This window comes from Littorina saxatilis, linkage group LG1 (genome assembly GCF_037325665.1).
Source record: "Littorina saxatilis isolate snail1 linkage group LG1, US_GU_Lsax_2.0, whole genome shotgun sequence".
Taxonomy (NCBI): Eukaryota; Metazoa; Mollusca; class Gastropoda; order Littorinimorpha; family Littorinidae; genus Littorina; species Littorina saxatilis.
The window spans coordinates 14,156,950-14,181,799 of record NC_090245.1 but is presented as its reverse complement, the minus strand read 5'-3'; the positions used below and the strand labels follow the sequence as shown (position 1 = coordinate 14,181,799).

General features: G+C 44.0%; 2 protein-coding genes across 4 annotated transcripts in view; one reads left to right on the top strand and one right to left on the bottom strand.

The window, feature by feature from the left end:
- Nucleotides 1–712, top strand: part of LOC138962415 (DBH-like monooxygenase protein 2) — a 17,644-nt gene extending 16,932 nt beyond the window's left edge. For all 3 annotated transcript variants that reach the window (XM_070334234.1, XM_070334221.1, XM_070334229.1), the window contains exon 12: nucleotides 1–712. This exon is cut by the window's left edge. The gene's annotated coding sequence lies outside the window, so the exon portion shown is untranslated.
- The window catches only part of LOC138962441 (inositol 1,4,5-trisphosphate-gated calcium channel ITPR3-like), a 210,817-nt gene that overhangs the window by 151,851 nt on the left and 34,116 nt on the right, over nucleotides 1–24,850 (bottom strand). The gene's annotated exons all lie outside the window — the stretch shown is intronic.

The window sequence follows — 24,850 nt, the reverse complement described above, 5'->3', positions numbered from 1 at the left end:
TGGCACTGCAGATAAACACGGAACTGTTAAAGGAAGCACTAATACGCAATGGCACACTCTTACCGCCGGTATAACACGATAGGTTTACTCCACGAAAAATTTACTCCGGAGTAAAAATTTCGTACGAAATTCTTACTCCGAGTACACCTTTCGTACGAGAAAAGAACTCCCCAAGGCACGAACAAATTACTCCCTCCACGAAATTTGTACTCCCAATTTTTTTTTACTTCCAGTACAAATCTCGTACGCGAAAATGGGTTGCGGGCGAAGGGATAATGCCAATAATTATGTGATCCACCCCTTCCACCACCAAGACTAACAGGGGACAAGGGAGTAAAAGTTTCGTGCACTTGGCATGGGAAGTTAAATTGCTCGTGTTAGGGTGAAGTGATTTATTCGTTATTTATTCGTCAGGGGAGTAACATTTTTGTACGAAATGTTTACTCGGAACTCACCTGTAGTGGGGAGTAATTTTCTCGTGTAATGGGGGAGTACTTTTTTCGTAAAGGGAGTAACATTTTCGTACGAAATTTTTACTCCGGAGTAAAAATCTTGTGGGAGCAATTTTCTCATGTTACACCGGCAAGCTGATCGAGTCTCTCACAGATAAAAGCGACACTTGTGACATTTACACAACGTATTAACAGATACACGTCTCGGCAAGATGAGATCTGATGACACCGTTACCCCACACAGCAACGCAAAAAAACAATTCTTCTCAGCATAATACCTACTCACCCCTAAAGTCCCATCTCGGATGCATAAGTCATTAACTAATTAATCCTGTCCAGAAACCTATAGGCGGTGAACTAATGCTATTCCATGCGTCGACCTAGTTACGAAGCCGGAATGCAATAACAGAGCAAACAGCCAACGTCCCAAGACTCTCATCATCACCGAGTTTGCGAACAGCCAAAGTTTCTAATGACAGGGGCTGCTAATGACACCTAGGTACTCATCAAACAGCACTCTTGGGGCACCACCGTAGCGAATGTCAAGGCTGGGTTTCTCCTCCGGAGACGCAAATTGACCAAAATTAATGATTCCATATTATATTGTTTATATATTTATGTGGGTTTTTAACTTTCGCACACGATTATGTTTTTTGCAGAGTCGTATCTGACCCAATTAGTTTTTTTCTCATTAGTATACATAAACCAAGGTATTTCCATAGAATTACATAATCTACATTAATATACATAAACCAAGGTATTTCCATAGAATTACATAATCTACATTAGTATACAAAAACCAAGGTATTTCCATAGAATTACATAATCTACATTAGTAGACATAAACCAAGGTATTTCCATAGAATTACATAATCTACATTAGTATACAAAAACCAAGGTATTTCCATAGAATTACATAATCTACATTAGTATACAAAAACCAAGGTATTTCCATAGAATTACATAATCTACATTACTAGCATGATAGGCTGTCCTTTTCTTCTGATTTGCGATTTCATATCATCGATCTATTCCGTATTTTCTGCCATATCCGAAATTTTTTCTCTTGACATTGGTACATGATGCGGGCGGGGATGTAGCTCAGTCGCTAGCGCGCTGGATTTGTATCCAGTTGGCCGCTGTCGAGCGTGAGTTCGTCCCCACGTTCGGCGAGAGATTTATTTCTCAGAGTCAACTTTGTGTGCAGACTCTCCTCGGTGGTGTCCGAACACCCGCGTGTGTACACGCAAGCACAAGACCAAGTGCGCACGAAAAAGATCCTGTAATCCATGTCAGAGTTTGGTGGGTTATAGAAACACGAAAATACCCAGCATGCTTCCTCCGAAAACGGCGTATGGCTGCCTAAATGGCGGGGTAAAAAACGGTCATACACGTAAAATTCCACTCGTGCAAAAAAAACACGAGTGTACGTGGGAGTTTCAGCCCACGAACGCAGAAGAGGAAGAAGAAGAAGGTACATGATGCAGAGACAGGAATTTGTTTTTTGCGGTTTAATATAGTTCACATTACTCTAGCACCTCATATGGATTTACATATTCTAGTTGTGTTTTTTCTACACCAGCATATAACTGTTTTTAACGTTGTAACCTGGGATTTTTGTTCTTCTATGTAGCATAAGGTGACGTCGTTGGCATAGTATTATGTTGCCTACAATAGTTATGATTCAGTTATAACCGATCAATCAAGCTCTGTGCTTAATTTACTTTTAAAATGACATCTATTTTTAAATTTATTTGCTTTTGAATTTGGAGGTTGCTTTATGTATGTCATCGTCGAACCTATTATTACCGATATTTCTATTTCATCCGTTTAGGGCTTTCGGGAGCTTGACCGGACATGGTGACACTAGAAACACATTGTGTTCCATCCGCTTTATAAAATAAGGGAACGTACCTATCCTGTGAAAAGGCACAGTTGTCCGAATACGGGCAATTTTATCAAGGGAAACATTAGCGCGTGTATAATTATTATGCATAGATGTGCAAAAAAACAAAAACAACGCTAGATAGTTGTTTTGCCATGACCGTGTTGGACAAAGGTCGAAGGTTAGTCGGTGCTAATTGTCCCACAAGTAATAACTAGTTAGATTAATGGAACATTACAGCTGCCCTGCAGGACCGCGCTTATACCCGTGAATGTCGAGCTTGTTGGTGTGAATACATTGTGCGAACTTACATTAACTAAGTACCACAGCAATACCAAGGCCATCCAGATTTCAAATGCATGGCTAACATTAAGCTAACTGCTACAGCCAATACCAATGACACTAAGATGTAAAATGCATGGCTAACATTAAGCTAACTGCTACAGCAATACCAATGACACTAAGATGTAAAATGCATGGCTAACATTAAGCTAACTGCTACAGCAATAGTGGGGCCCCCAGTTGAAACGATTGTTCAAATTTGTATACCAACATATCATTTGGTGTGCTGTTAGAAGACATCCAAAGAATGTAAATTCCAGGGGGGGGCAAGCAATTTTTGTCCTCTGGTAAATTTGGTTGCTAGGCAACGGAGTGCCTAGTCGCGAACAATGTCAAACACACAGTTTGGGCGTTTTAATTAACACATATAAACTATAATAAACATAATAAATCCATATTATTGGGTTGTTGTTGTCTTTTTAATGCCTTTAAGTGAAAAAATAAATAAATGGTTGAAAAATGAGCCAAAAATCATATTTTGGAACCTTCGGGTTAGGCTATATTTGTAGGTGCTCCCAAATAGAGACAAAAGAAGGTAAATAATAAGCTTGAATTGACCAGGGAACACACCAAAGCTTTGGTGATATACAGGTGAGCCCAGGGACCTAAATAATGTGTATATCTAACACGTTACTTAACAGTGTGTGTTCAGACTGAAGCAGCGAAGACATGGCAAGCGGCGTGAGTAAACTGGAGCCTGTGCATCTTTTGCCAGAAGGACACAACAGAAAAGCTGATAAATCCCACCGAAGAAAGCTACAGCACAGCAGAGAGACAGTTAAAAGGTTTTAAAGCAGTTGGAGCGTTTCAGTCATCACTGAAAATAGACAAATTCAATGATGGGTCAGGGATTGCGTCTTCGTTAGCCAAACATGGAGCTAGGTGGCACAAGAACTGCCGTGCTAACTACAACCGGCAAAGAATGTTGGACAGAGCTGAAAAGAGACGGCATAATGAAGCTGACAAAGATGAAGGCGAGACAGGAAAGAGATCACGCAGAGAGAGTGGGAAAGTTTCTCCACAAGAGACCTGTATGTTTAACTGTGGCAAAACTGGAAATCTTTCTAGAGGTTCTACATACCATCTTGAGTCACATATTCGGGAAGCTGCTTTGAAGATTGACCCTCAAGTTGACAACAAGTCACGTCTCACGATGTTGGGACTGGCTCACATGGCCAGACGAGGGTTTTGCACATGATAAGATAATTCGGCCAGATTGAGCCGGTTGAAACTAGCTGAAAGGCTGCTGCAAAGGTCAAAGCCACTGTCAGACCCAATTCACCTTAACAGAGTAGCCCTTTTCAGAAATCAGAACAAGTCTACTCAGATGACCAAGAATCTGAAGCTGAAGACAGCCAAGACCAACTGTGGTTTGTTTGCAAGATTGTATGTTGGATGTCAGGCTAGAGGAGAAGACCTTGATGAATTCTTTCAGCACGAAAACCAGTCATTCCCTCCATCAATCTCAGATTCTGGAGAATTGCGCCACGGCAACAAAAGCGATCTCCTGCACTGTTTTGAGAAAACTCATGACCCAGTACTCACTGAACCACAAGTATCAGCTGTTCTCATTGATGGTGCTGCGCTGGTGCACATTCTGAAGCCACGCCAAGCACAAACATTCCAAGAGTACAGTGATTCTGTCTTTTTAGCATATGTCCTGATGTGCCTGTCTAACGCTGATCGCGTTGACATTGTTTGGGACTGTTACCGTGACAACAGTCTGAAGTCATCAGTGAGGAAGAAACGAGGCTCTGGCATGAGGAGAAGAGTGAAAGGAGACGTTGCTCTGCCACGCAACTGGCCAGAATTCCTACGAAACAGTCAAAACAAAGAAGAGCTGTTTCATCCTGTCTGAAAATCTGAAGCTCGTCAAGAAAGACGGGAAAGTGGTCATTGCAACACAAGGTGTGGACTTTGTTAGTTCTAGTGACATTAGTGAGGACCAAAGAGCCTTGCTGTCCCCTTGTTCACACGTAGAGGCTGACACCAGACTGGTTGTACACTGTTCTGACCTGTCCAGAATGAATCACACTGACGTCATGATCAGGAATTTAGACACTGATGTAGTGGTGCTTGCAACAGCTCCCTACCATTCCCTCCAGCTGGAAAACCTGTGGGTTGCATTTGTGCTGGATCCCACTATCGTCTTCTGCCTATTCACGACTATGCCCAGAGAAATCAGCGGCACCTCTGATGTTTCATCCTCTGACTGGCTGCGACACTGTGTCATCTTTCTTTGGTGTCAGTAAGAAGAGATGCTGGGAAGTGTGGATGTCTGATCCAGAATTCACAGCTGTTCCTTTGGGTGCTTGCATCACCGGACAAGTTCAGCCAGATTGAGCGCTTTGTCTCGTTGATGTTCGACAAGACCAGTGTTTCCGACAAGGTGAACGATGCCAGAAAACACCTGTTCACGAAGAAAGGGCGCATGCTGGAAAACACCCCACCCACTCAAGCTGCTCTTCTTGAACACACGAAAAGAGCGATCCTGCAGGCACTCATCTGGAAGGAAGCTCTCATTCCGCAGCCAGAGATTCCAGATCCTGCAAGCTGGGGCTGGGAAGAAGTTGATGGAACTTATTCGCCTGTTTGGACATCACTTCCAGATGCATCTAAGATCTGCTCTGAACTAGTAAAATGCAGCTGCAAGAAAGGTTGTAGAGGTCCGTGTAGCTGTGCCACAGCGGGTGTCCCCTGCACTGCTCTTTGCTTCTGTGATGGCAAATGCCAGCGTGACTGAAAGACTGAATTCATGAACCGGTTATGTGAGTAAATCGCTGTGGATATAGAAGAAACTATGTTTACAGGTTTCTTTTTAAAACTCTGGCATTATGCATGAAATGCATTTCTTTGTTAACAAATAGTAGAAATACAGCTTCGTGTACAGTATTTGTAAATAGGAGGGTCTCTACAACCTTGTTGAGAATTTATCTGTAGACAATTGACTGGACAGTATGTTTTACATCAGTATGTAGTGTCGTAGTGTCACCTGTTTTTGCTTTAAAATAAAGCAGAATCATGAGCCCATTCCAAAAAGATAGCAACTAGCAAGAATATATTTGTCATTTGCATAATTTTAATAGTCAATGTGCAAGCTTGCGATTGTTACTAGACGGTACCGTTCTTGAAAAGAAAACCGATTCATTTGTATATAATTATAAAACGTCAATAGCCAGTGCAGGGGCGGATCACATCATGGGGGTTTCCACATTTCTTAAAGGGACAATTCGTTTAGTTGTGTGCGCGAAAATGGAGCAATCTGGTGCAATCTGAGCCAAGAAACTTCCCCTAATACCCCTTCAAAAAGTAAATTTAAGAAGACAAATTAGATTACCAATAAAAGGAAAATTGACCGATCTGGTGCAACCTGAGCCAGCAAATTACCCAACTACCTTCCGAAACCGTCATTTAGAAGACAAAGGCCAGCTCCTAGGGGGGCCCGGGGGCATGCCCCCCCCGGAAAATGTTGATAAAAATCAAGGAAAATGGAGGAATCTGGTGCAATTTGAGCCTTCAGTTTCTCATTATTTTTAAATGTATTTTTTAATACTTTTTTTTTTTTTAGGCTGCCGGGGGGGGGGGGGGGGTCCGGAAACCCCGGAAACCCCCCCCTGGATCCGCCCCTGAAGTGTGTTTATTGTCCTGATGTTAGAAACATGGTACAGGCAAACATAAATGTTAATTCAAAGGTAAATTAAACTCTTAGTTACAAAGAACTGGTGTTTTGAATGTTCACCTTCTGCAAAAGTGCGTTGTGAGGGTATGCTTACTAAACAGGTCATATTTTCGTTCATAGACCATTTAGAAGTTGCCCCTCCCTGGCATTTGGATCCTGAGAGATGTCTTTTTAACTGTATAAAGTATCATGTTGGTATACCAATCCGAACAATAAATATTCAGCCCCTATTCTGCAGCTAGTCCTAGCACTACAATACCAATGACACTAAGATGTAAAATGCATGGCTAACATTAAGCTAACTGCTACAGCAATACCAATGACACTAAGATGTAAAATGCATGGCTACTGTTCAAAACGAATCTTACTCGTACATTTCTTATATTTTTCGACGGAATCATAAGACAAACCTCTCTTATGTTTATGTGCGTGTGCGTTCGTGCTCGTTTATGTGCATGCACGCGTGCCTGCGCGCGCGTGTGTCTATTCGCGCGTACGTGCAGGTGCTCGTGTGGATAAGCTTATAATGCTGCGTCGCTCACAAGAAATAACGGTTTTAGGTGTGACGAAAAAAAGAACAGGGCCTGAGTACGGTGATAAATACAAGACTTATTTTACAACCATTAAATATTTGAAAAATACATACATCCCCCGTGGCTGCCCGCATAACGAACTCGTTTTTCTCGTGTTTTGAACTTGTCAGTGTTACAGCACAGAGCAGAGTCCGTCCCGCACCTTGCTTTGTGTACATCACGTGGCCACCCAAACACCCGCACAACGCAACATTTTCACGAGAAAAACACGTTTATTTGTTTGCTTTGTCTGTATTACACATTTATATTTACATTTACCACTGACACACCAAATTGTATAGTTTAGTTTGCAAGTGAATCGTTATCATATAAAATAACGTTATCATGAGACGAACAGAGTTCTCAGAGATCGTCTGCTTCTCAACTGTTTCGCGCAAATCGTGTAATATCTATTTTTGCGGAAACCTCCCGAAGAAATGCAATCTCAGCGGCTTCCACCTGCAACATAGTCGTGCTTATTTGGAATGTGACGTCCTGTTCTTCGTCAGTCACACCTATCTCGAAAACTAAGCGTCGCACAGAACCAGCGCCCTTCCATTATTACCCGCGTTTCTTTTCCAAACAAAATGTGTTTAGTGCGCGTGTAGGTCAGCTAACTGTCACCCAACACATGGCGAAGTCCGCTAATGACAGACAGGGGTGATGTCCAAATGACCAGTGACCACAGATAATGTGAAGGCTGTGACACGATACCTACCTCGCCATGATTGGGGTTCAAACGGTCACGATCCGAACTACAAGGGAGGAGGAGGGGGGGGTGGGGTGGGGATGGGAGGGGGTCGATAATACATACACGAAAAACCTATTTTCAATTAACTCTGATAGAATCCCTTCCCTGATGAGGTACAAGTTAACTGTAGGTGTGATCAAGGGAGGTCTCTTAATCCCTGATCGCCAAAGCAATGCCGGCTTAGTTCAACGAGCCCCATCCATTGTTAATAATAAATGACTGTGACCTTCTTTTCAGTTTGTTTGTATTTTTGTTGTTGTTGATGTTGTTGGGTTTCGTCTTATGTTGTCTTTTATTGTCTTATGTTGCCGTATGTTATTTTTGTTGCGCGTGTGATGGTGTGCTTGAGTGGTGGGTTGATTGTCTTATGTTGCCGTATGTTATTTTTGTTGCGCGTGTGATGGTGTGCTTGAGTGGTGGGTTGATTGTCTTATGTTGCCGTATGTTATTTTTGTTGCGCGTGTGATGGTGTGCTTGAGTGGTGAGGTAGGACGGAGTTTCATGCGTCTAACAAAGTCAAAGATTGAAGAATGTATGACAATGCTATTTCCAGATCCGTTGATTTTCAGCGAGCCTGAAAGGCTGGGTAAAGAGCCAAAGGTACATTAACACTACCAGTACAACATGTACCAACACATAATTTTTCGCAGAAAGGATCATCTTTAAGTATGCAATTTTGTACAATGATAACCACAAAAAGCGTCGATACAATATCAACTCTCTTTTTGTGCATCACATTATTAGTTGCAAATCAATCCCATAGACATTCCAAAAAGACTGATGACATTTTCAATTATGTAACTGGAGCAAACCGAGCAAAATCGTCGCTGGATTTGTAAAAAAAAAAAAAAAGCTTCTCTGTCTGGGGAAATGTTTAATGATTTGCTGCCAAAACTCTCTCGGACAATTAAACAAAATTTGGAGCAAACGCCAGCACTGATACGATTTCCCGGCAGCATTTCGAGCGATTTAGTTCGAAAGCATTTATCAAATAATTATGCAATCAGATTGCCTTTCTCGCCCCACAGCATTTGACATGCAAAAACCAAATTTCCTGTATTCTTTCGAAACACGAATGAACGTATACAAAACAACACCCCCCCCCCCCCAAAAAAAAAAAAAAAAAAAGAAGAAAACCCCAGTCTAATACCGCTGTCCTGACGTTCATTGAATTTGTTATGTCAAACTGAAGATGAATGTTCCGTCAAGTATCATTAGACTATGAAATCAAACTAGAACTGAAAGTATAAGGCATGGGTTGTCTGGATTCGTTTGCTTCCATCCCTTTATTTCATTGAACGATGTTTTCGGAGAGGCTTTTGTCAACCATTTGTCTGTTCGTTTGCAAACAAATGTAATACTTCCAAAGCGCATGTATACTTTCAAAGCGCATAGTGCTTTTAGTTATGCGCTATAGAAATCTCCTTAATAAATAAATAAATAAATAAATAAATAAATAGGAGCATGTTGATTTCACCTCTTTTGTTTTGCTGTGGATTTCCCCCTTGTATTTGTTTTTATTAATTGTTTTGGTGCTTGTTTCGGAGAATTTTGTGAAGATATTTCTACGCAAACACTTTTTTCTGAATTAATTTGTTTAATGCAACCAGTTGCTTTTCAAAAAATTGTATTCATCAAACAGTTCCAACAGTGCACAGAAAGCTCTCAGGCTCTTTATTTTTAGTAAGTGACCAAGTGGAGGGATGGTCTGCTCAATGTAAATGCCTGGCCAGATCTGACATGGTGACCGAATTGTTTTTACGTGAAGGGTTGTGTCTTTAATGATAGTGTACCGAAGGCACCATTTTGGAAAGTTTTCTGACGATTTGGACCTTAAAAAGTTAAGGGACATTTGCTGTACAGTAATTTAGAAACACCTGCAAAGATTTTCTCAAAACTGCCCCGAAACTTTGCCAAATATTTAAATGAATTTTAATCAGCGAGAGGTTTGCATCGCCCAGCTCTCTTGTCAGGAGTCCGGATTTCCGGTCGTCATCATTATTTATTTAGTTTTTATAGAAACCCATTCGTCAAAGCAGATTTAGACCGTTGAATTGAGGAAGTCAAACCTAGTACAGTCTAGCTTACGCATGCGCATTCCGTGTCATAAAGGGCTAACACGCTTCACACAACAGAAACGAACAGAATGTCAGTTGAGAATATTACGGTCTGCAATGACTACCAAACACAGCATTCAGATTTGAAAAATAAAACGCTCAAACACCAATTCTAAGACCTTCATCTTGTGTGTTGTCATCTATTCAACTCCAAGAACGAACTCTGTCGCTCTCGGCTCAATTTCAAATCTGTATCTCTAGGAATAGCGCATAAACTACTTAGGGTCGAAAGGTAGGACAAAAATTATGACTGGCGCAAAGAACGTCACACTGAGAATTACAGTCTGGGATTCCCACTCAATACACAGCCGTTTTCAATTTGAGTAACTCAGCGCTCAAACGTTTACTTTAAGGTATTCCTGGTGTGTGCTCACATAATTACAACCCCCAACCTGAACTGTATAGCTCTTGGGGCGATTTGAGACAGTTTTCTTATTAGATATAATCCCTTTAAAGGCACAGTAAGCCTCCCGTAAACCATCACAGAGCTCCCCGAGCGTCTACATACAGTACAAGCATACTTCCATTTGAACGCTCACCGAACGGGAACATCCTGGCTGCTTTCTGTCGAGTGTGAGAAATTTTCAAAGAATTTATTTTCGTGGACTTGCTCCTCTACAACAATGGCGCCTCGTTTTGGTGCTGGACGGCTGTTATGAATATTCCGAATACCGGATATCACGCCCGGACAGTAAGCCTCCCGTAAACCATCACAGATACTGTCAGGCTTTTACACACAGTACAAACACCCTTCCATTTGAACGCTCACCAAACGGGAACATCCTAGGTGCCCTACGTAAAGAGCGAGCAATTTTTAAAGAATTAATTTTGCAGATTGTCTCGAACACTTTTTGGACCCATCCTGAACTCAGGTCAAAAATGAGTTACTTCCCTTCGGGTCTCATTCTATCGATGTAAACTGGCCATAGCCGTGGATCGATGATTATCAGAATGTTTTTGGACCGTGGTGCGTTTTTGCGCTAGACCTAACTTTTAAAATCTAAATAATAAATTGACAGCTTGTTACACAAACATTCTTTAATCATAAAATAGTTCTTTTTTCATCAAGACAAGATCAGTACAATTCGAAGTTGTGAAAGTTTGAAAAAAGAAAAGCCCGGAAGCAGGGTCACGCAAGGGTCGTAGCAGACGACCGTCGGTTTATCAGTGCATATCGCCGTTCCTCTCAACAGTCAAAAGCCATCGCTAGAGTTCTTGTGAACCACAGCCGTTTGTTTCGTGCATAAAAACGTGCTATTGTAGATAAGCTCACATCGAGTCGCATTCAAATGACTAACTGACGACTACATTAGTACATTGTGAAAAAGGGAAACTGGATCACACGGGTTCACGATGGCTCAGGGGTAAGATAAACCACGCAAAAATAAATTCTTTGAAAATTGTTCGCTCTTTACGGAGGGCACCTAGGATGTTCTCAATCGGTGAGTGTTTAAATGAAAGGGTGTTTGTACTGTGTGTAAAAGCCTGACCGTATCTGTGATGGTTTACGGGAGGCTTACTGTGCCTTTAAGTAAAGCATTCACCATAACCTCAGGCCTGCTCCCCCCCCACACCCCCCACACACACAAACATAAACAAACAAACAAACAAACAAACAAACACACACACACACACACACACACACACACACAAACACACACACACACACACACACACACACACACACACACACACACACACACCCTTTTAGTAGTACCGTACTAGCAAATCATTTATGACTGGTAGATCATACATCAAGCACTGTCAAGATGCTGCTGCGGTTTGCGCGCACACGCACACACTCACACACAACATACATACCAGAGGGATCTTTTCGGGATGGTATTACCGAGCGAATCAACACCCCGAGGCTAAGTGCTTTCTCTAATCCATTGACCAGCAAGAGAAATGCGCCAACTATTCACGCCCAGTGGCAGTTCCTGACGAACAATGCTACCAAGCCCTCGACACCCCCGACAGGCCGGCAAGACCTCTAACGCCAAACAAGCATGCCGTGGATTGTCCAGATCGTCTCCGGAGAAGAGATAGGGGCTCGGGTTTCAAACCTAGGGGCGGTTAGATACACCGTCCGATCTACCCGATACGTGGCCAGCGAAAACACAAAGCTAAGAGTCTGGCAGCCCTTGCTTGGGTCCCTGGAGGCTCCGGGGTGGGGATGTACGCATCACGACTCGGACTTTCTGCCCGTGAACTTGCACGTTATGTGGCCCGAGAGTTGGGGCCCGCGTCGAGGCTTTTGTCTTCAGCACGTGCGTCGACATACGCCTCTGGTGTTTGCTGGAGGTGGTGGGGAGGTTTATCGGTGTGGTGTCCTTTTTTGGACCGTGCAACATTATAAGTAGGTGTTGTTTTGTGTGTGTGGGGTGAAAAGCTCGGTATCGCGGACGTATTGTTGTTCTTCAGATGCCCAATGGCGAAAGTGGGTCAAGCTCGTTTTTGGAAAAAGAATTATGGCTCCCCGAGGAAGGAGATCTGTTGATACCAATGGCCCCCTGGTGTCGTTCAACAGTATTAGTAGGTGGTGTGTGTGTGTGTGTGTGTGTGGGAGGGGGTGGAGAAAAGCTCGGTATTGCTAACGTATTGTTCTTATGTTGTATAGTGGTGAAAATTGGCCGGGCGTGTCTGTGAAATAGAAGGCTACATGGAGGTCTACTGGTACTCGTGGGGTTTTTTTAAGGGTGGGGGAGGGGGATGGGAAAGGGGTGGGAAGGAAAGCTCAAGGTAGAGAATGGACTATTACCAGAGAGCAACTGACCCATCGACAAAAGTAGGTCAATGAATGATAACGGTTTGCCTGTATATAGGACATGGAAGGGCTGGACCTAGGGCATGGGAATAAGGAAGGGGCTTCCCAAGTGAGGCAGGGGTACAGGGGCCGTTTGGGATTACACATTATACATTCTCGGTCGCAATTATGACACCACCAAACGCATTGTTGCATACACAGCGCTGAAAGTCCACAAAATGGGGCACTGGCCTTTGGCTAGTACTTCTCATAATTTACTAGCCAGAGAGCAAATTTTACTCGCCAAACCAACCGTTTGTATCAGCAACTTAACTCGCATTTGGCGAGTAGACTAGATTAACATTTCTACTCGCCATTTACATGTTTCTACTCGCCATGCAAAATACTCGCCACTTTCAGGCCTGGTACATAGTGTACTCCATCAACACGCGTGAAAAAAATCTGACAGTGAAGACAGAGAATCAAGACCTACCAGCTGAGAGAAAAACAGAGTCGATGAAGAACGCATAGGACATACAGGGCAACAGGACGTGAACGTATCGATGATTGACAAGAAAGGGTCTATCCTTGTTGCGTACATTACTCCCTACACAAGAACTGCGGTCAACGTCCGATGTTTCCTGCGCTTTATTTTCACCGTGAATCTATGAATAAGGAAAGAGCTGATGGCGAAAGTGTACCCATTTTTCCTCATAAGGCTTCCTGTGGTAAGCCACATCCTCGTAAAAAGGGATGCCAGCTAGATTGAATATTCTGGTTGGATTTTTAGAGACGGGTAAAAATATCAAGAGCGTTGTCAAATACGCCGCAGATTTCAGGGATTTTCTTCGCCAGTAAAATGTTTCTCATCACTTAAAAGGTGAAGAAACTTGGGTTTTGGTCAGGAGTATTGGTATCGTACGTAATGATATTTGTTTGTTTGTTTGTTTGTTTGCTTAACGCCCAGCCGACCACGAAGGGCCATATCAGGGCGGTGCTGCTTTGACATATAACGTGCGCCACACATAAGACAGAAGTCGCAGCACAGGCTTCGTGTCTCACCCAGTCACATTATTCTGACACCGGACCAACCAGTCCTAGCACTAACCCCATAATGCCAGACGCCAGGCGGAGCAGCCACTAGATTGTCAATTTTAAAGTCTTAGGTATGACCCGGCCGGGGTTCGAACCCACGACCTCCCGATCACGGGGCGGACGCCTTACCACTAGGCCAACCGTGCCGGTGCGTAATGATATACATATATATAACTAGAATGAATACCCGCTTCGCCGGGTAGCCGGCTTCGCCGGGAAGAAGTACTTAGAGCCGTACGCCGGCTTCGCCGGGTCCGAACAATGGACCCGCCAAGCTTAGGTCCCTCCCAGATTCGTGGAATGGGAACAGCACGAAAATGATTCAGTGGCCATAATGCCATTCCTGACCATATCGAGTCCCATCCTTGTCGACGAATGTAACCGTGTTAATCACCTTTGGAGGCGAACTCCACTCAAACAGGACTGAGCAAGTTATGGCTTCTCAAAGGAAGGCCAGTACATAAAATTACAGTTAAAATTAATATTAAAAGTCCTACGGTTTTGAGCCATTAAGGACTTGAGTGTTTGTCCGCTTTCAAAAAGAGGAAAGAAAGAAACAAAAAATAAGGAGAGGAGGGCAGGGGGTGGGGTTGAGTTGATAATGCTCTGTGGAATTTGTTAAGTAGTTAAGATGTTTCTTGGTAAGAATTATAAGTCTGTATTCTATATCTTGAATAACGGGCTTGTAATATTATTTTTTTTTATTTCAAATCGAGTTAAAAAGTGGAACCTTTCAGGATCACCAATAAAACCAAATAGATGAGCAAGTAAGAGGAACACGAACAATAAATCTCAAAACTTTTTACAAATAAAAGGATTAAGATGTAAGCCACGAAGGCCGTGGTAATAAAAACAATATGTACAGTTTGGCGACTAGTGGGCCTTGGGTGAGGATATGTTGTCTAGAAGGTAGTCGCTGGAATCAGGAGGGATGGCGGGAGCCACTCGACCTCAAACTGAAACACGCTGATGTGATAATCTGGGCTTAGTTATACCCACAGCCCCATGTCCGAGTCCCTGACCAGTCGGCACAGCAGCAAGCTGTGTGACCAGCCTAGAGAACTGCTACTGCGCAGATAATCCTGGGGACTCAGACCATGGAGCTGCATATGGTCATATAAGGTTTTAAAGGTAATTCTATTTGTAGCGCATGGAGCGAAAATGTGTTGAAATGAATAGGGTTCTCCACAATGGCAGGACTTGTTAAAGATATGGAAGCGGCAGCCGCCGGCACGGAGGCGTCTGAAGATAGTGAGGAGGTTTGTTGGGAGATCGGGGTGTAGATCGTTCATATCAATGGGTTGATAGGACAGAGATGTTACGTACTGACTTCGAATGAGTTTACGGATTTTACTGTAGAACTCGGTTACTGAGTAGCCGATGTTAGTGTTAGCTGGGCTAGATTCTGCCGCTTCTTTGGCAGCGACATCCGCCAGTTCATTTCCCCGGACCCCTACGTGAGAGGGGACCCAGAGAAATGATACGGATGTGCCGGATGAGATTAACTGGTGACATATAAAGAGGATTTCTCTTTGTAGCTCTGCCCGATTTGATGTGTTTCGATGCAGAGCTTGTAATGAAGAGCGCGAGTCAGAGCAGAAAACTACCGCACGCGGTGTGACTGGGAGGTCATTTATAAAAGTGCATGCCATGAGCAAGGCAAATAGCTCGGCTGAGAATATGGAGATGTCTTTATTAAGAGTATATTTCCTTGAGATTTTGAGATCTGGGATCACAAAGGCGCAGCCAACGCTGCCGTCTGCAAATTTGGATCCGTCAGTAAAGACTTTTAAATGCTCCGAGAATTTGTAGTTTAGGGTTTCTTTTGTAACAGTAGCTAGGTAGACGGGGTTATCTTTTTTGGTAGTATTATCTTCACTGTCGTATATGATAGTAGGGGTTTCCTCAAGCCAAGGCGGGTAGGAGGGCGGGGGGACCCTGGCCAGCTCACTGACCTTCACCCCGCTATCGGCTAGAATGCGGTTTACTGTGTCGGATAAGGGTAGCGTTTTGGCCAAGAGTTGAGTGCTATGTTTGGTGTTGGCCTCATAATTTTGGTGCTGAGGAAAAAAGTCAGTCAGGACCTCGCAGGCAGAGTTCTCTACCGCGTGGGCTCTGACAGCATACTGAGCTGAACGGAGTTTTATCTCATCCACAAGGGGCAGCCACCCACACTCGCTGTAGACTCGACTCTTACTCGCTTGTTGGGAGAGTCCCAGAGCTATTTTGAGCGCCCTGCACTCTATAATAGCCAGTTTTTTCATGAGCGCCGGGCGCGTCGCGAAATAAGCTTCGCACCCGTAAAGGAGGCGGGAGCGAATTAATGCCCGCACTACCTCTGTGACACACTTACGCCCTCTGGCCCAGGATTGGGACGCCAGGTAGCGTATGATATAAAGATCCTTGTTGGCCTTATTGATCAGATGTTCGATATGACTGGTCCAGTTAAGTCGGGTATCGATGATAACGCCGAGGAACTTAACTTCTGAGCTCGGTTTGATAATATCACAACCTATCTTTATACTGCAGTTCCTGTACAGTTGTCTACGGGAGACAACAAGAAAGACTGTTTTATTTGAGGCTAGTTGGAAGCCGTTGGTGTACATATATTGACAGAGGTTGTCGATTTTAGTTTGGTAAGAAGATAAGTCAACAGTGTTGGTAACTCTGTTATGGCGTGGTCTATTAGTGTCTATTAAGGCGAGGTCGTCCGCATACAGAAGTACACTGGCACCGTCAACCTTAACAGAAGTAATGTCATAGAGCATGATGCTGAATAAGTTTGGCGCGATGATACTGCCCTGGGGAACCCCCATGTCCAGCGCATGGGTTTCGGACACCGAAGAGCCCACCCGGACAGACATCTTGCGATTGCTGATGAAGTTTTTGATGAATTGGTACATGTGGCCAGAGACACCGATTCTGCCGAGTTTTAGGAGTAGACGAGCATGCCAGACGCTGTCGTACGCAGATTTAATATCAAAGAAGGTTCCAAGAAGAGAATTATTACTATGTGCCAAGGTCTTTTTGATTTTTTCAGTGACGTGCACAATGTGGTCCGCACACGAACGACCTTGCCTAAAACCTGCCTGGCATGTAGGAATGATATTGTGTTTATTGAGGTGGAACTCCAGCCTCTGGTTCACCACACGCTCAAAGATCTTGCTGAGGTGGGGGGTTAGTGATATGGGGCGGTAACTGCCAGGTAGATTGCCCGGTTTTCCGCTCTTCAATACTGCTACTACTTGTGAGTCTGACCACGCTGCGGGGATAGTATCCTTTAACCAGCATAGGTTGAAAAACTGAGTGAGCAACTTAACAAAGTTAGGTGGTAGATGTTTTATCATGTGATATGATATTGGGTCTAAACCTGTGGATTTTTTTGGGTCTTTCACAGAAGAGATGGCGTTTTGGACTTCTTTTGCCTTAAACATGCAGTTTATAGGCAACTGGTTGTCATCTGGGGGGTATGTGAAACCCTTCTCCTGATCTAACCTATAATTGAGTCGTTCAGTATCTAGGGATTTTGATTGACTATTTTTGGCAAAGGTATCTGCTAATAGGTTTGCCTTTTCAGAGTCAGTTGTGGTCATTTTATCACCCGATAGTAGTGGCTTTTCTTTAGTTCTGTATCTACATTTAAATCTGCGGATTTTCTTCCAGATTTTGCCACAGTCTTTGTAATCTTTAGTTTCTTTGTTGACAAAGTTTTCCCAGTTTTGAAGTTTAGCCTCAGCGGTGATCTGGTTAAATTGTATTTCAGCTGACTTCATATTCGTGAAGTTAGCGTCTGAGCAGTGCCTGAGATATGTCCTAATGTGATATCGCTTGTTTGCCAAGGCTTCATCACAGTCTGCATTCCACCACTCATTCCTTTTGGCCTTACAGTTAGGATTTACTGATTTAAGCGGAATGTGATTATTGGCAGCAGTGAGTATACATTGACGTATGTTATTGTAAGAGGCTTCGATGTCATCCGTAAGGAGAGTTTCCTCCCTGACACCCTCGAGCTCCGCACGGAAGCTGTCCCAATTTGCCTGTTTGTAATTGTACTTTTTTCTGACCTCCGAGTTATTGCGATTAGGGGCGAAGTGGCGGAAGGTAAGAACAATGGGTAAGTGATCGGAGCCGAGGGCGTCCGGGAAAACGTTCCAGTCGATGTCAGTGACTATGGCATTTGAGCAAAGGGAGAGATCGATTGCTGACGGGGAATGGTCAGCTCTGTCTGGAAGTCTGGTTGCCGAGCCATCGTTTAGTATACAAAAGTCAGTTTCCAAAATGACGTCAGCAAGGTTGCTATTGGCATGTTTGTATCTAGGGTTAGCAGAGTCCCACAGAGGGTGGTGATTATTAAAATCACCCATCACGCACCAGTGTGCCTTGCCATGATCCAGGGATTTTAGCCAGTCGGTAGTTCCTTTTTTATTACACCCGTGGGGGTAATATATGTTAACTATGTTGAGGTTTTTGGATCCTTTTATTTCGATTTCAACAGCACATGTACTGAGATTTTCTGAACTAGGGATGAGAGGTGCAAAGGGTTTGTAATTTAAGGAAGACTTTAGATAAATAGCTGTTTGAATGAGTTGCCCTGAGCCCTTTTGCTCTACTATGGGAGGGAAGTCAAAACCATCTATAGAAGGCAGTAGGGAGCGTTTTCTCTTGACTGACTGGATAACTAAGATGTCAGCAGAGTGATTTGATATATAATTATATAGCTGAGAGAAGTTAGAGTTGATAGAGCGACAGTTCCACTGTAATATGATAAATCCGTGACCGCTTTCACCTTGTTCAGCCATTTTAACACGCACAAAGAAGGTAAGTTAAAGGGCAGATTTAAAATAGGTTAAAAAGTGGTTTTAACAGCTTTCATATCCGTCACGGACAACTGCTTGGCACCAGCAAGAGCGCCCAGCGCCAGAGTGGCGCCGCCCGGAATGAAGCGTTCAACCTTGGTGTTGGAGAGTTGTGTGTATGTAGCTGAGAGGGAGTCGATCAGGTCGAGAGGACTCTGCATCTGTCTGGCCTTAACCATGAAGCCGAGGCACTGCTCGATGAAACCTTGAAGGCCTCTTTGTTGTTCATTTAAATTTGCATATTGCTCTCCTGTTTTTAGCTTATCTAGTGCAGCGTCGGCTAGCTCAAGCTCTGCCTTCTCCTGCTCCTCCCTCATCTGCTGCTTTATTTCCTGTTCAGTTTTAAGTTTGTATTCTCTGAATCTCTGGGCCAATCCCTCCTCCATTCTCCCCATCAACCTCTCGAAGAGCTGCTCTTCTTTCGAGTCCTCCTTCCTGTTCTGGGCTTTGCGTAGGAGGGAGGCCTTTAACCCGGGGGTCCCATGAAGCGGCGCCTCTGCCCGAGCCGTCTGAGACTTACAGGGCGCCTGGGGGCCAGGATTTGGATTTTGCGAAGTTGTTTGGTGCTTCGCGGTTGCAGCAGAACTGTCCGCATGAACTGGAAGGAGTGTATTGTCATGTTCGGTCATTTTGTTTTTGATTTCTTGTATTTTATTTACTTGCCCACCCAGGGGGGGTCTCTGGACAGCCAAAGAGTACCCGGACCGGGGGGTTGAGGTCCGCCGGATCGGTTGCGGAGGGGGACGCCAGAAGGAGTCCCTCATTTCCGCTGGGGCAGTCGCTGTTTTATTTTGTTGTTTGGCGAGCTCGCGCCGCGCCCGATCCAGGGCCTCAGAATATGGTATGTATGCTGCCGACCTGATCTTATTGGCCTGCAGCCTCAGTCTCATTTCCGGGCATCCAAGATAAGCGGCGGAATGCTCGCCCTTGCAGTTTACGCAATGTTTGGCCTTGGTGCACGTCGCTCCGTCGTGGCCCTTGGAGCCACATCGGGGGCAGATCTGCACTTTTGATTTGCATTGTTGTTTTAGGTGCGATAGTCTCTGGCACTTCGTACAGCGCCGCACTGGAGGAGTGTAGGGTTCGACGCCGTACACCTCACTCTCCAGAACGACGCTGTCTGGAAGAATTGCCGTTGTAAACGTGACACGGACCGCCTGAGACGGTTTCCCATCCCTAAGGAGAAGACGGCGAAAAGATCGAACCGAGGAGGGGCCCTTTTCTACAAGACTCCCATCCTCCATCCGGACGCGCACGCCCACTGCCATCTCAGACAGGTCTGTTCCTGAATGTATTGTGGGTATGCGTTTAATGACACCTTCGGTTGTTACCTCCGGACGGTGGCATTTCACTTTGATGCCGCCGATCGAGTCCAGCCTCAATAGCTTGTTTTGTTGTGATGCTGAGGAGCACCCTACCAGGACGCTCCCAGCTGCCAGCATGCGTATTTCTTTGACCTCGCCGATGGCAAGGTCAAAAGTTTTTTTTCCTCCTGAGGCCGAGTCCCTGCAATGTTGCAGGGCCCTCCTTCAGGTCCTGCACCACCACGGGGAACTCTAAGAAGGAGGGAGGAGGTTGCTTGGGTTGGTAAAGAAGTTTTCTTCGGGGTCTTTGTTTTGTGTGTGTGTGTGTATTGGCAGGTGGTAGTGGCTGTTGAGTTGTCTGGTTTTCTTGTGATTCAGTTAGGGGTTGGGAGGTGTCGACCCCCCGGGCAGATGTTGCATGGGAAATACCTGTGTTTCCCTGAAGAGGGGGACCCTCGCAGAGGACCTTTTGCTTCTTTTTCTTTTTGGGCTTCTTACGATTGACTTCGGTGAAGTCTTCCTCAAAATGATCAGTAATCTGAGAGCGTGGGGGGCTATCCCGGAAGAGAAGAGATTCCGGAGAGCTCTGCCCCCCCTCAGGGTCGTCCTCCCGCAATCTCTTTCTCTTGAAAGGAGAAGATATGCTGGTTTTCTCATTGGTGATTGCTTTATTAAGCTGTTTGGATTTTGGGGACTGACCAGTCCGGCTGGCCCGGTCAGTCTCATTCAGTGATTCCATGGGAATATCTGGGGCGCGGTCAGAACCGCTTGCTGTTTGGTCCATATTAAGGGACCAATCTTGCTCCCTCAGAGCAGTGGTGTCCGTTGGAAGGTAGTTATCTACCCAGATGAACGTTTCCCGCCTATCAGCAAAGGTGGTGTTTGGCAGTTTGTGTTTAGCAACTTGGCTCATCACTTACAAGGTACGGTACGGTCACCAAGAAAAAACAAGCCAAACAGCTCAGGGTTAAAAAGGCAGGATAAAAGCAGGGTAACAAAAGCGTCCCTAGACAAAGAGTGAGCTGAAGCTCACCCCTCTAGCGACTTTCACTTCTCTCCCGAGAAACACGAGGACTCCTGCAGGGCGAGTGGGAACGCCACCAAGGGCAGCTAGCCCCCTTTCTGGACCCACGCCAAGAGCAGAGGGAGCTGTGTCGTGTGTTTAAGACACAACGAAAATGTGATTGTCCCCCTTTACCCTCAGGAATTCGGGAGAAAATCGCTATTTGAGCACTGACTTGGCTATGTAAGCTCGAGGTGCGTTAAAGCAGTCGCTATGTAATCAGCATGTTTGCTTGTGAAAGAACGCACTCTACGGGCCAGCAACTGCAGTGAATTACTCGTGCTGAGTGTGACATGACATGCACGTGACAGAACACGACATGACATAAAATTACACAAAAGCCGCCAGACCACATCACAAACAGAACTGAACAATGCACAGGTGTTGCTCACATAGAGACACACACACAAACACACACAAACACACACACACAAAAACACAGAGAAGCCGTATCTATAGAGAGATAGATGACAGTGTATTTTTCGCGTGGCTATAAATTGATTCGACCTTTGCACTTTTACAGTGAGGATAATTTACGGGTCCAATTTACGTTCTGGACACTGCGGTGACCTTCTAAAAATAGTAACAGTAACAGAACGCCGGGAATATCCGAAGACGCTCCACTCACACAAAAGTGCACCATACGAAGGAAGGGAGGTAAACGCTGAAAACCTGGAGAATATGAGAAGATAAGGAAGAGTTACTTATAATGGTGAAATGAACACAAAAACCAAAATCGATTCAGCGCTGCGCGCTGAGAGCACGTGTTGAAATATCTCATCGATGATATTGTGTCCGGGGTGTAGCTGAATACGGTGTCCAAATTTGAAAAAGATCCACCGAGAACTTTGGCTTTGGTGTGTCGGTATGGGGGCCCGGGTAGCTGAGGTGGAACCAAAATAGCTGAGGTGGAACCAAAATCGGTTCCGCGCTGCGCGCTGAGAGCACGTGTTGAAATATCGACCAGGTTGTGTCGTGTCCCGGGTCTACCTGAATATGCCCACCAAATTTGAAGCAGATCCATCGAGAACTTTGGCCGTGCATGGCGAATACACAAATACACAAACACACAGATACACAAACACACAGACACACACACAGACACAAGTCGTATATATATATAATAATAATAATAATAATACGAGAATTTATAACGCGCACATATCTCACCACAAGGCGACTCAAGACGCTTTTGCAGTGGTACTAAGTCACATATTGTAAATTCATCTGCTGTCTTTTAGCTTCTATACTTTGTACACTGAAACACCACGTACGAACGTCATGAAACATTGTGTACTCTTTCATGTTGACGGTATGGATGATCTTTTTTTATTGTTATCATTTTTCTTTTTTTAGGTTGCCAAGCACATCATTTTGGGGCATTAATCAACAACATGCGGTGTGGATGATCTTATAAGCCATGTAACATGTGCATTAATTAAATTACAAGGGTACAATATCTTACGTTCACGCTAAAAACAAGTCCTGCATGGACCGGTCTACACATTACCACCACTTGGAAATCCGCAATATTTTAACAGTATTAAGCAACTCACAGCCAGTGCATAGTACACCATATATCCTCTCTGCCGTTTCTTCTCTAAATTTTACCCAGCATATAACCACGTTATGTCCCAAATAGATACTAATTCTGGGGACAAAAATATAAATATAGCATCTCTAAATTGTGTCCGGGTCCGTAACCATCTCCTTAACTTCTCAAATGGGTAAGATCAAAGTGAACACCTTGATTTGCAGTGATGTTCCTAGGACTGGAGGGCAACAGGACAAAATGTCCTGAATCAAAAAACTAATAGGACATCATGTCCTGACTACAAAAAAACAATAGGACATTCAGATCAAGCGAACCAATCATGGCACCTAACCTTTTTAGATGACTGAGAATATATGAATAAAGGCAAATAAAAACTGAACAGTTCCAAATTTATTTTAATATTTTAAATGCAACAGTGTTCAGTAGGGTTACTTTCACACACACAGACACATGCTTCAGAAGTGATCTTTTCCCACGCAAACCTTTTTCTTCGGCGGCATCTTTGCAGAAATGTGGCGGCGGAAGTAAAGTGTCGCTGTCAAAAGTAGCGAGAGTTGTGGCTCTTGTAATATTGTTCGGTCGAGAGTTGCGTCCCTTGTGTTATTGTTCGACCGAGAGTGAAAATTTAAGTTCAAGTAGGCCCCGATTCGAACTCGTTTTAACGGGGTTTGATACTTCAGTTTGTACAGATTCTTCTTGCAGTGACCGCTCTAGACGTAATACTATCGGACAATGACCGCTGACTTCGCGATCGGATCGGACATTTGACGGGACAGAGGTGTTTGCAATCGGTCATTTTACAACCTAAATCGGTCTATGACCGATGACCGACGCCTCGGAACATCACTGATTTGCAAACACCCCAATTTCGTAGGATCATATATCTCACCTCGACCAGTCTCACCAATTTGTCTGACGGCCGAAACGGTACAAAAAGCGTGCAGTCCGTTTAAAGGCACATTCCTTCCCGTGCAACTCTTAGGCTCACCACCTTAGATTTTGCCAGGCTTTTACATGGGCTAAGACGACCCATCCGTTTGGACTCATACCAAAAATCAACAACCGGGGGTGCTTTCTGCGCAGAGCGTGAATGTTGGGGGGAATTACAAGGTGGTCCAAAAAAAGCGCCCTATTTCCATTTTTTTCATCTAATTTTTGACTGCGAAAAGAGATTTAAAAAATGTGTTCACCAAACAATAGCAGAATGATGGGAGATAATGTCTTGCAAATTTGGTAGAAACAGGTCTGTCCTTAGTAGTTGATAATATGCTCTATCCAGGCTCCTCTTCGTTGAAGAACTGCTGCAACACGAACATTGAAATCGTCAATGACTCGTCAAATCATGTCAGCTGTCTGTTGGTATTCGCCTGATTTCCCTTCTGATATCGTCCTTCAGAGATGCCAGGGTCTGGGGATTGTTACCGTATATCCTGTCCTTGAGGTACCTCCACAGAAAGTAGTCGGGTGGGTTGAGATCAGGGGAGTAAGGTGGCCAAGGGAAGTCAATGCGTCGTGAAATGAGTCTATCATCTGGGAAGAGGAGCCTGGATAGAGCATATTATCAACTACTAAGGACAGACCAATTTCTACCTAATTTGCAAGACATAATCTCCCATCATTCTGCTATTGTTTGGTGAACAAAATCTCTCTCCACAGTCAAAAATGAGATCAAAAAGAAAATAGGGCGCTTTTTTTTTACCACCCTGTATTTGTTTTAACTGACACCAGTGTCAATCTGCGATATTGATTCATCCAAAAGTTGACACACTGCACAGGAATCAGCCGGGATGTTGATTTTTGATAGATGTCGAAGCGGAGGGAGTGCCTAAGCCTTATCCCATATCAAGCTTGGGCAATTATGAGATAATATAAGAAGAACCGTTTCCACGGGAACCCAAGTAAACAAGTCGCGTAAAGCGAAATTACTACATTTAGTCAAGCTGTGGAACTCACAGAATGAAACTGAACGCACTACATTTTTTCACAATGACCGTAGTCCGCCGCTCGTACAAATGGCAGTGAAATTGACGAGCCTGTTTAGCGCGGTAGTGGTTTCGCTGTGCTGCATAGTACGTTTTCTGTACCTCTCTTCGCTTTAACTTTATGAGCGTGTTTTTAATCCAAACATATCATATCTATATGTTTTTGGAATCAGGAACCGACAAGGAATAAGATGAAATTGTTTTTAAATCGATTTCGGAAATTTAATTTTAATCATAATTTATATATTTTTAATTTTCAGAGCTTGTTTTTAATCCGAATATAACATATTTATATGTTTTTGGAATAAGAAAATGATGTAGAATAAGATGAACGTATTTTTGGATCGTTTTATAAAAAAATAATTTTAATTACAATTTTCGGATTTTTAATGACCAAAGTCATTAATTAATTTTTAAGCCTCCAAGCTGAAATGCAATACCAAAGTCCGGC